Source organism: Schistocerca serialis, chromosome 3, assembly GCF_023864345.2.
Source record: "Schistocerca serialis cubense isolate TAMUIC-IGC-003099 chromosome 3, iqSchSeri2.2, whole genome shotgun sequence".
Taxonomy (NCBI): domain Eukaryota; kingdom Metazoa; phylum Arthropoda; class Insecta; order Orthoptera; family Acrididae; genus Schistocerca; species Schistocerca serialis.
The window spans coordinates 276,466,019-276,478,710 of record NC_064640.1 but is presented as its reverse complement, the minus strand read 5'-3'; the positions used below and the strand labels follow the sequence as shown (position 1 = coordinate 276,478,710).

Sequence of the window (12,692 nt, the reverse complement as noted above, 5' to 3'; positions counted from 1 at the left end):
GAACTTTCCACCATACACAAAATTTTATTCCATGCATTTTCCAAATTCTGTTCCTTTGTAGTATCCTGTGCTACTCCAATCATATAAGACACACCTTTCAAACCAATATTTTAATGATTTCTTAACAGACTTCCTCCTCTCTCCTCTTCTCTTTCTGACAATAAGTTATGCAACAATTCTTTTCTGTGATACTGGTTAAAAGTTTCAGTAATGCCTTGATCCATGGTTTATAGTAAGGAGATTACATTAGGTAGAAGAAATATCACTCTTATGAACTCATTCTTTTTGTTTAAGACATCACATGATGGATGAGTTTGTGCATTGTCAAGAAGCAGTAATGTTTTCTCCTTTTTGCCATTCTTCAACTGATGAGCTTTTGTGTATACCACTAGTAAACAGCCTCATTAGATACATGTTTATGGCGAGCTCCATAGTTTTACAAGCTTAGATATAAAATTTGTGATGCTTGTCTTTTGTTGCTTATATCTGTAATTGTCAACTTACCAGGATTGTAAATTGGTTGCACATTCACTTTCCTCCAACTTTTTATTAATCTTGTATTTATCTCTATAGAAAGGACAACAAGTTTACTTTACATGGCAAAGTTGACACAAATGATCTTAACAGAGTGCAAACAGCTACTTTCATCAGCATCTGGGCATTGGTGTGGACAGAAGGGTAGGAGAGGGGAGTGGGCATGCAAGACCATAATGGAGGGTGAATTGTAAATGCGAGCGAGTAACAGTTCAGCAAACCCGTCATTCAGCTGACTGACATTCGTATAATCCATGTTCTACTGTAATAATTGTAATAAAGGTAAGTTGCTCACACATTTTTCTTCCATCACACTCGAGGTTCATAGACACCAGGTGTGTCATTGTCATATGTAGTAATCAGATGCTTATTATCTAGAGAACTTGGAAAATCATTTACGTAACATACAAACAAAAATCAATCTAAATTGGAACCCTGAGGGACACTAAAAGTCTGTTTTTATTTTTTTACTGTCCCCTCTCTTTTTCTTACCCATACTCTCTCTTTGGAGAGGTTCAAGAATACTTTTCCTGTCTGAGGCTATTTATTTATTTTTTCAAGTACCTAATGGACAAACTGCACTGTTACTGATATGGTACTCCGATCACTTCTGAAGCCACGATGGAATCACCTAATATGTCAGTATTGTTATACTGTTCCAAGATGCTTTATAACATTAGTTTCTCAATAAGTTTGCTGAAGTTTGAGAGTGCAACAGTAGGTTTGTTGTTTTGAACATACCTTTTATTCTATTCTTTGAGCAAAGATTTAACAACTGTCAATTTCAACTTCTCAAATAGCACATCTTCTTCAAGAACATAGTTTATTAGATTTATGAATGCTTTCACCAACCCATATTTAACTACTTTCAGAAAAAACAAATTTCATATGAGTCTGACGATTTTTTTTTTTTTTTTTTGTGAGGCTATAAAGCGGTACAGAATGTCATAAGTGTTTACTGCTAGTATGTACTGGAGTTCTATTTGCTAGGGGTATCTTATGTCTGCTGCACATCTCGTTTCATGCTGACATCCCTTTCAACAATATCTATAAAGTAACCATTAAAAATATCTATTGTACCGGAATTGTGGCACAGCCAGGAGAGGCTGACCCACCGGCCAAGGACGTCAATGGTGAGTCACTGAAAACTGAAAACTATGAAAGACGGAACAGTGGTGGCTGAACAACAAGACAACATGACAGAATGACAAGTCTGGAGGGGAAACCAAATCAGATGCCTTAGGCTTTGTGGTGACGGTACTCATGGCTCCAGAGAGTACCACACCATAACTGATAAGCCGTGCTCAAAGCTCTTGAAGCACAGCAGCTGTATGGGTTGGAATTTCGAACTATACTGAGGTCCGCCAGAGGCATCACATGAGTGGATGGCAATTGGTCAATGCCTCATTAAATACCAGAGCACTGAGCAACAGTGGACAGTTCTCTTCAGTGCACTGAGTCATGTACAGTCTCCAGTTACCACTGAGTCTACAAGTTGCAGTGTTTGTCCATCGTCTTCAAGACTTAGGCTCCATAGGAATCATATGCCAGCTCTGGACTCTATGTAGGTATCACTCATAGGCACAGTGACAGGACTTTAATATTTCAAAGGACTTGTAATAATTTCAAGCACCTAAGAAGCATCATTTAAGTTAAGTATCTCTTCATATTTAATAAATATCATTGTATTGCAAATGGTTGGAAATCTTTCTAATTAAGATAACCTACACCAACCTCCTGCATTCCGAACAGGCGTATCAATATCAAGAACCAAACAACGTTGTGTATAATGAACAAACAAGAGCACAGTTGGAACATGACTGAGGTCCAAGCGCGTATACTGCAAGCCTTACAACACATCCACAGGCACTGACAAGCTGGCACATGGGGCATGGCTGACACTTAGCAGTGAGGTGGTGACAGCAGCACTCATAAATATTATGAGCACTGCCTAGTGGCTGTTGTCTAGGTCCACATGTTCTGACAGGCTTTCAAACTCATTGGGTTGGGATACCAAATGCCTTCCCCCCTCCCCCTGAAATGGGTACATAGAGCCTAAGTGCCCTGGATGATGTTTCAGAAGGTGAACCAGTGGCACAGCTGGTGTCCAGGCAGAGGATTCATAGGAACCGCTAAAGGTGTGCTGGAGCACAAACTGTACCCACGTGGTTGAGGGGTTTGAAAAGATTGGGACTCCAAATCCAAGTGATTCACCACTGGTCGCACATTCAGGAGAGTGGGGACAGAGTTGGTTGATGTGCTGACACTCCAAACCCTGTAGAGTATCAAACATCATGAGATGCTGCCCTTCGGTTGCCAAACCGTAGCCAGCATCAATGAAGGTTTTGCTCCATAGGATTGTGCCTAGACCACTGAGCCTGATGGGTATCATACAGCATGTCGGACCCAGGGTTCCAAGGGCTGTGTGCTAGGAGATGGAGGAGAGTATATGGCTGTTGCCCATGGAGGAGCTCTGTTGCTAATATTCATTTTTTAAGCATACGCACCATCCATTCCACTTCACCGTTGGAGGAGAGCTGAAGGGGCAGGCTAAACAGGTGTTTAATGCCACTGGTATTTCAGAACTGTTCAAAGGCTGTCTTTATTAACTGGAGCCCGTTGTTGAACATGAGAGTGTGGGTAAGCACTTCAATGACTAGAATTTTGGTTAGTTCATTGAGCATGGCAGTCATAGTGGTTGACAACATGCTAACCACATAGGGCTGTTTGGAGTAAGCATCCATGACAATGAGCCACACAGAGCCAAAAAACAGACCAGTCCACATGAATATGGTCCCAGGGATGACAGACAGTAGGCCAGGGGACAAAAGACTGAGGGACAGCAGTCTGATGGGTACATGCTGAGCAGCTGTGCACCATTCTGAAACAGCTGATTTAGAAAAACAAGTGGACCATAAATAGTGCATGCTAGACCATAAGATAGGGTCAAGGGGCGTGTATGCAGCTATATGAGTAGCAGTAATTGGGAACCCAACCAAGATGCATCGACATTCTATGTCTATGTGGAAACAGGAGCTCTTCTGTATGAGATTTTCCCTCTGCAGTGGAGTATGCGCCAATATGAAACTTCCTGGCAGATTAAAACTATGTCCCGGACCAAGACTCGGACTCAGGACCTTTACCTTTCATGGGTAGGTCCTCTACCATCTGAGCTACCCAAGGAAGGTAGGAGACGTGGTACTGGCAGAAGTGAAGCTGTGAGGATGGGGCGTGAGTCGTGCTTGGGTAGCTCAGATGGTAGAGCACTTGCCCACAAAAGACAAAGGTCCTGAGTTCGAGTCTCAGTCTGGCACACAGTTTTAATCTGCCAGGAAGTTTCAGGAGCTCTCCTGTTGGTCAAACACTGATTCTGGTCCTGAGGGTAGACAAGAAAGCACATCTGCATTTGCACGTTTCACAGTAGACTTGTACTTAATGGCATTATAGTAAGAACCAAGGAAAAGAGATCAACACTGGAGCCTTTGAGCTGTCTGCTCTGGAAGCCGAGAGTGTGGCCCAAAGACCAATACCAATGGTTTGTAGTCAGTAATAAGGGTAAAGTTAGTTCCAAAGAGGTACACATGGAATTTCTCAATCACAGAGATGATCACTAAAACCTCTTTCTTGGTCTGTGAGTAGTTTCTTTGAGCAGGTGCAGTGTCTTCAACACATAGGAAACTGGTTACTCAGTACCATCAACATTACAGTGTGCCGGCACTGCACCAATACCATATGAGTAAGTGTCATTAACCAAAACAAGGGTATGTGATGGAGAAAACGGTGTAAGGCAGGGTGCTAAACATAACATGTGCTTCAGCTGTGTGAAAGCATGCTCACAGGCAGCCAACCACTGAAACAGAATGCCCTTCTTCCACAACTGATTGAGGGGGTGCGTAATGTGTGGTGCTTGAGGGAGGAACTCAGAATAGTAATTCAGCTTATGTGAAATCTTCACGGGTTGTCAGCCGAGTAGTGTCGTCGTCTCGTAGCAACGTGTCAGAAGATGATGGAGACGCATTCCATCAAAACGTTGCTATGATATGACGACACTATTCGGCTGACAACCTGTGAAGACTTCATATATGGAATTCAATGAGAAATCCTGCACTCACATATAATAATTCAACTTGCCCAAAAAAGGTTGCAGCTCCTGTAGGTTTTGGGGATATGGGAAAGAGTCAACAGCCGAAACGTTGCAATCAGTGGGCTGAATCCCACTTTTGTTGAGCAAGTGTCCAAGGTATTCCACTTGCTCTTGAAAAAGCTGGTATTTTTGTAGGCAGCACTTGAGTCCTGCATCATGCAACATAGTAAAGAGGATGCAGAAGTTGCACAGGTGGTCTTGGCATGTAGTACCAATAACCATTAAATCGTCTAGGTAATTGGTACTAGTGGGAATGGACATAGTTAACTCTTCTAAGTATCTCTGGAATATTGCCAGAGTGGAAGAGATCCCAAAGGGCAAATGTTTGTGCACTGATAACCATAATGCATTATGATTCTGCATCTGGTGGGATCTGTCAATAATACTGGCAAGGTCTATCTTAGAAAAATATTCACCGTCAACAAGCTTTGTGAGGAGGTCCTCTGGGCATAGTATGGGGTAGGTTTCCAAGTGTGCCTGAGCATTGACTGTTGATCCAAAATCTTCACAGAGCCAGAGGGAGCCATTTGGTTTTTTAACAACAACCAAAAGTGTAGCCCAATCCCAAGTTTTGACAGGTTCCATTACTCCAGCTTCCTGAAGGTGATCAAGTTTGAGCTTAACCACTGTCTGTCGGGAGACCAGAGGCAAATGTGCCTAACAGAAATGGGGCACTACATCTGAATGTAGAGAAATACGCACCTTGAAATAGGAGGCACGCACCAGCCCAGGTTCAAACAGAGGTGCAAAAGAGGCACATAGGTCATCAATTTCCTAGAAGAGAACCATGGCAGAACTGACCTGAACTTCACCTGTGATGGAAAACCCAAACTGCAAGAAAGCATCCAGGTTGAAAATGGTGCCAGCCGAGAGACTATTGACAACAAACAGCGTTATCTGCTGTGCAACCTTCTTTCCTGCTGCCAATGTTGTGAACTGATCTCTGAGGGGAATGGAGTTGTCACCATACACAAATAATGTGTGGGAGAGTGGGGTCAGTGCTGGGTAAACCGGACAAGCTTACGTTGCAAGGTTCACCAGGGAAACCATCAACCTCATGTCCACTTGGAAAGAAATGTCCTGATGTGCAATCGAGAGTTCAATAAACAACTTTGTACCAGGAGGACTGCCCTGGGGAACAATGGCCAGGAAATCGTGCATCGTCCCTTGATGCAAGTGTGGAGTGGAGTTCAGCTGTCCTGATGCTTGATGGCAGACAGTTTGGTGAAGCTCATCCTTTCCATGAGTGCAGCGCACTCAGTGATCTGGACAGCATGTACATTGTGAAATGGTAAGGACAAGAGGGGAGACTCTGCTGCTTATGCCAAAGTGGTGTGCCTGGCTGCTCAGAGGCCACCAACACATCCAAAAATAATGAATCATGACACTGTCATCGAGAAAGGGAGTTATGAGAATTTTGATCTCTTGGTGGCATGTGAACCGTTGCTACCTGAGGCAAGCCATAAGGTGGTCCAATTGGACCACCATGTCTCAAATAAAGGAATTCACATATGAGGTTTTGCAAGATAGGTTTGTGCAAGTGAAACCATAACATTGACTCAGTCCTTGCAAATCTATCACTCATGAGTGGTATGATTGACTTGGTTGCTTGTGGTATTGGTGGAACTCAAGGTGCAACATGACCACTTGGAATCTTTGTGAATGATAGATTGACAGCTATGAACACATCTCCTTGATTGTGAGAGAACTGAGTTTGTGAGGGTAGCCAGCTTCTTTAGCAATAAAAATGTCTCTGGAGAAGCCTGAGAAAGGAAGAGTGACTACTGGAGAGCACCAACAGGAACTTGAAAAGTGGCGATGTGCTGTGTCAGCCACTGCAAATATATGTCCCAGTCTTCCTTGGTGTCACTGAACACTGGAAAGGCAGGTGGGCAGAGCTCCACCTAGAAAGCAACCACAGCCTCAACAGATTGTGAACCCTGCATCGACAAGTGTTCCGACAAAAGCTGAATTTCGTGATGTAGCAAGTCAGCTTGCTGCTGCTACTGTTGTTGGAACTGCTGTTGCAGGAGCAGTTGTTGCTGTCGCTGTTCCACAAGTTGCACAAGTTTCACATCTATAAGGCACTGTTAACCTTTTACCTAGTAGCCACATATAGTAACCAGAATTGTGGCACGGCCAGGAGACACTGGCCAACTGGCAGAGGGTGTCGATGGTGAGTTGCCAAAAACCACAAAAGACAACAACAGTGATAGAGGAGCAACAAAAGATGACAGAACAACAAGCCTGGAAACCAAATCAGTAGCCTTAGACATAGCAATATAAAAAACCAAACAATGTTACATATAATGAAAAAACACAAGCGCGGTTGGAACATGACCGAGGACCAGGTCCTCACACTGCGAGCTTTATAGCACAGCCGCAGGTGTCAATAGGCTGGCATGTGGGGTGTGGCCCATGCCTAGCTCCGAGGTGGCAACAGCAGTGCTCACAGATATTAGGAGTGCCACATAGTGGCTTTTGTCTAGGTCCATGTGTTCTGGTGGGCTTTCGAACTCAATGGGCTGGGATATCAGAATATTGTAACTGGAAGCACTCCGTCTTCAGGCCACAAGTGGCCTACCGGGACCATCCGACTGCCGTGTCATCGTCAGTGGAGGATGCGGATAGGAGGGGCGTGGGGTCAGCAAACCACTCTACTGGTCGTTATGCTGGTATTCTTGACCGAAGTAGCTACTATTCGGTCGAGTAGCTCCTCAATTGGCATCATGAGGCTGAGTGCACCCCGAAAAATGGCAACAGCGCATGGTGGCCTGGATGGTCACCCATCCAAGTGCCGATCACGCCCGACAGCGCTTGACTTCGGTGATCTCACGGGAACCGGTGTATCCACTGCGGCAAGGCCATTGCCGACATTGTAACAGGGAGGCCACTGTTGTTAGTTCTGTATTATCAATGACCTTACACACAGTAGTGTGGCACTGGCTCCTATGATAATGATGCATATCTGTGAGTCATTCAGTGCAGTTGCCTGTGCAGCAGCCTGAGACAGACTGGTGGCACAACAGTAATCAGTGTCCTTGTATACAGCTCAGCAATACTGCGATTGCAGCTTCCACCTTACAGCAATTGAGATGTGATTACCTACCGTACTTTTAATGTAGGTGAGGTTTTTCATAAAGGTAGTGGTACCTCTTATTTCTACTGTAATAGCCCTCTTGTACTGAGGACCCAGAGTCATCATAAGGTGGATCAAGATGAAGCTATTTATGTATGGTGTAAAGGATATGGTGTTTGTGCAAATGTAAAAATTGTTGGTGATTTGACTGTATTTTATCATAAATAAAAAAAAAGACCTTGTCAAAAGCTGAGAAGCGATTCATGGTAGTGTAGCTATCAAAGCACACCATACAGCTGAAATTCTGTTCTGAGAACTTTGTCACTTGGTGTAATGTGTGGTTTATGTCATCTTCACTTATCACCTCATGAGACTTGTTTGCATACTTGCAATATTGTACTTGCTTTCCAGCAACAGCCTTATATTGCCACTAATGAACCCCTCCTTGTCCCATCTCCTATGTCCACCTCCTCCTCTTCCCCCCCCCCCCCCCCCTCCCTCTCTCTCTCTCTCTCTCTCTCTCTCTCTCTCTCTCTCTCTCTCTCTCTCTATTTATCTATCTATCTCTCTCCATTTCCTCCCTCTCCCTATCTGGCAACCTCCTCCACCCACTCTAATCTTGAGCCTTGTTTATTGTTACTGCCAATGAAACCTTGACTGGGAATTGAAGTCACTTAAAATGAATAGGTAAATTGGTTGGGATCATTGGTATATGGAGTCGAGTAACTTCTCTTGCAGCTGGATATATGAGGATCGTAGCATCAGTGACAGTATTTCGCATAGTTGCAACCTGCAAATAGGAAGGGTTAGAAAGTTTCAGAAGATTGAGATTCCATAGTAGTATTCTAATCATAAGCCAATAACGCATAAATACAACATTCCTGTTTTCTGCTAAAACCAACTGCAAGGAAGAAAACAAAACAGCACATAGTTATATATAATTTTAAACAAATATTTTATATACATGGACAAAGGACATATATGGATGAAACAGCCCACTGGTTTACATGTCCTCCTATCATAGTTAAAAATGACTGCAGGAAAGAAAACAAAACTGCATATTTTCATAGCACAGTATTTTCTTTGTCTACAGATAGTTTTCACATAAATCCTGTACATTTTTGTTTAAAGCAATATATAAGCTATCTCCGTCTGAAGATTTATTAGGCTATAGTTAAAAATTTGAAGTAAATTGTTAAAGAACTTCTGGAAATTTTTACTAACAATGTTTCCCCATTTATAAAGAATACGTACATGTATGTACCATATAATTAAAAAATATGTAACCTATGTCAGTCTGAACATTTATTAGATTATCAAGTAAAAATTTGAAATAAATCAGTTAATAACTTTTTGAGATTTTTGCTAACTAGATTTCCCCTTAATATCTATATTTATATACCAAATATATATGCATGAGCAACAATTACATCCGTACCACATACAAAGGGTACATGCTATGGGTCCAGCAGACTTTCCAAAATATGTCGCCTTCTGCATATGGTTCCTGCACCGTTGCATCGACACGCCCCTGTTTCCATGTCGAGTTCTCTTCACAGATGAATGTAGGTTCACAAGGGATTGTGTTGTGAATGCTCGAAATAGCCGTGTCTGGGCAGATGAAAACCCTCATGCCACGCATGTTCAGGGATTTCAAGACAGGTTTGGAATTAACATGTGGGCAGGTATCCTGGACGGTCTTGTGATTGGACCATACCTCCTTCCATCCAAGCTCATGGGTCCTGCGTACTTAGTCTTCCTACGACACGTACTGGACCCATTCTTGGAAGCTGTGTCATTGAATGTCCATCAGGAAATGTGGTTTCAGCATGATGGAGCACCACCTCACTTGCCACTGGCTGTCTGGAGACATCTCAACAGACGGTATGGTGAAAGATGGATAGGCCATGATGGTCCAACCGCGTGGCCGCCACGATCGCCAGATTTAACCCCTATGGACTACTTCTTGTGGGGTCATATGAAGAGCCTAATTTATGAGACACCTGTAGAGACCTAGGAAGATCTGCTAGCACATGTTCTGGCCGCTCCACAAGACATTGAAGAGACGCTAGGTGGGATGGAGAGAGTGTACCAGAACATGCTTCGGAGGTACAACGTGTGTAACAATGTTGGTGGTCGCCACAACGAGCCGCTGTTGTAACACAGCAGTGCGTTGTGGCTGGTGCTGTAGATGCTGGGTTCTTGTTGTTGTCGACTAATGTAAACCATAAGGTTTAAGTTGTAATGCAAATCCGTAAGTAATAACAGAACGAGTCGGTATTCTTTTCAAATGGATTGCAACAATTGTACTGGGTGACTCCTAAGCAAATTCCTCACGTGGGTGTGGATGAGATAATCATCTGCGTTGAAACTGTCGTAGAACGGAAACGATATGTTTCCGGACATGGGTTCCTATTCAAAATGTTATGTACTCACTACCCTCTACATGTCCTAGAAGTTTGTAACAGGAATTTCCGACCATCCTGTATATAGCTTATGTTCATTGAAAAATTTATTAGAGTGTCATATAATATTCGAAGTAAATTGGTCAAGAACTTTTTGAGACTTTTGGTAACAAACTTTCCCCTTTATATGGTACTCACATACTTATATACTATATATGTTACAAAAATTATGTAGCCTATGTCCATCTAAACATCAGAGTACTGTGTAATAATTTGAAATAAATCAGTCAAGAGAATTTTTCAAGATTTTTGATAACAGTATTAAACAATGACTAGTCTTTATATGGTACTATAGATTTACTTTTCTATTTGTTTAGAGTGTACACTACTTGTTTTTCAGTTGCGTGCATTGATATTTTCCATCAGATTTTTATCAAAGGAGTAGTACCAGTACCATATACAAAATATCCATTGTCAGCCATTATATTTGTTTCAGCATGTGACTGTATATACAAGTTTTGACTGGTTAGTCTTGAGCTGGAATGAAATGATGCACTGCCATGAAGGAACAAATTAATCAATGAAACAGTATTGCCGAAATATGAGAAGTATATTTCAGTACGAAATCACAATGGAATGTAGTTCCCACATACTGTCAGAACGACACATTTACCTCTGCTTCAGCATCAGACTGTGATGGTTGGTTGGTTGGATTAAAAGAGGGGGGAAGGGACCAAACTATGAGGTCATCAGTCTCTTGTTCCGAATAAAACAATGCCACAAGTGTGAGAATAAAACAAACGAGACTGACAACACAAAACGGAATGAAAGGAAAAATTACAAGAACGATGAAGAGCAACAAACATGTAAATGGACAAAAGGGGGGACAATAAAACCACAGAAATGCAAGAAATGGGATGAAGAGAATAAAACAACAAAGCAGATTACCATGGCTGGTTGACCATGAGAATAAAACGGAGAAGCCAGACACTCTGCAACACATTAAAACCTCCACCCTAAAAGCACCAGTGTGGAGGACACAAGAGGGGCAAAGGACATGCACTAAAACTTAGATCAAATGATAAAACCCACCCTCACGAATAAAACTTAAAAGTTAATCAGCCAATGAGGCATTGTCAGATAAAATTAGCGGCAACGAGCCCGATAACCCAAGATTCCAGCGCTGGGCAGTCAAAGTGGGACAGTGCACCAAAAGATGGGCCACTGTCAACCAGGTGCCGCACGACACTGAGGCGGGTCTTCACGGCACAGGAGGTAACCATGGGTCACCCAAATGTGGCCAATGCAGAGCCGGCAGAGGACAACTGATTCCCTGCGAGAGGCCCGCATGGAAGACTTTCACACATTTGTAGTATTCTTAATGACATGCAGTTTGTTGTGTGTACTGTTATGCCATTCCGCCTGCCAAAGTCGAAAACCCTGCGGTGTAAGTCAGAATGCAGGTCAGGTCAGAGATGCCCATAACCAGAAGCGGTTTCCACGTAGCCTTTTTGGCCAGCCTGTCGGAAAGTTCGTTGCCTGGGATTCCGACATGACCTGGGGTCCAGACAAATACCACTGAATGACTGGCTCATTCCAGGGCATAGATGGACTCTTGGATGGTCGCTACCAAAGGATGATGAGGGTAGTGCTGGTCAATAGCTTGTAGAATACTCATGGAGTCAGTACACAGGAGAAATGACTTGCCTGGGCGTGAGTGGATGTGCTCAAGAGCACGAAATATGGCCGCCAGCTCTGCAGTGAAAACACTGCAGCCATCAGGCAAGGAGTGCTGTTCTGTATGTCCTCCATGAACATAGGCAAAGCCAACATGACCATCGGCCATTGAGCCATCAGTGTAAACCACTTCATGGCCCCAGTACATGTCGAAAATCAAGAGGAAGTGCCAGTGGAGAGCCACAGGGTTAACTGAGTCCTTAGGGCCATGTGAAAGGTCCAGGCAAAGCCACAGCCCATGTGTACACCATGGGGTGTCCATGAATGGAGCTCAAGTACAGGTGGTAAAGGGAATAACTCCAGTTCCGACAGAAGGGATCACATGCGAACCACAATCGTTATCCCTGACCTGGGCCGCCGATGTGGGAAACGGGCTGCTGCGGGTGGGAAAAGGAGACAGTAATTCAGACGCGCAGAAGAACTACGAACGTGTGCAGTGTAACTGGCGAGCAGTTGTGCACACCTAACCTCCAATAGAGGGACTCCGGCCTCCACCAGGACACTGGTCACCTGACTCGTTCTAAAGAACCCTGTCGCTAGGCGAACACCACAGTGGTGCACTGGGTCAAGTAAATTCAACGCTGAGGATGCCACCGAACCATAAACCACGCTCCCATAGTCAAGACAGGATTGCAAAAGGGCTCTATAGAGCTGCAGCAACGTAGAGCGATCTACACCCTGGTGTTGCTCAGGCAGTGACGGGCATTGAGGTGCTGCCAGCATTTCCACTTAAGCTGATGAAGGTGAGGTAGCCAAGTCAATCGGGTATCGAAAACCAGTCCTAAGAATCGAT

At 43.6% G+C, this 12,692-nt stretch overlaps 1 pseudogene; it reads right to left on the bottom strand.

Annotated features, from left to right (window-relative positions):
• Positions 1 to 7,432: 7,432 nt before the first annotated feature.
• LOC126472019 (5S ribosomal RNA) lies at positions 7,433 to 7,550 on the bottom strand (annotated as a pseudogene).
• Between the last annotated feature and the right edge of the window lie 5,142 nt (positions 7,551 to 12,692).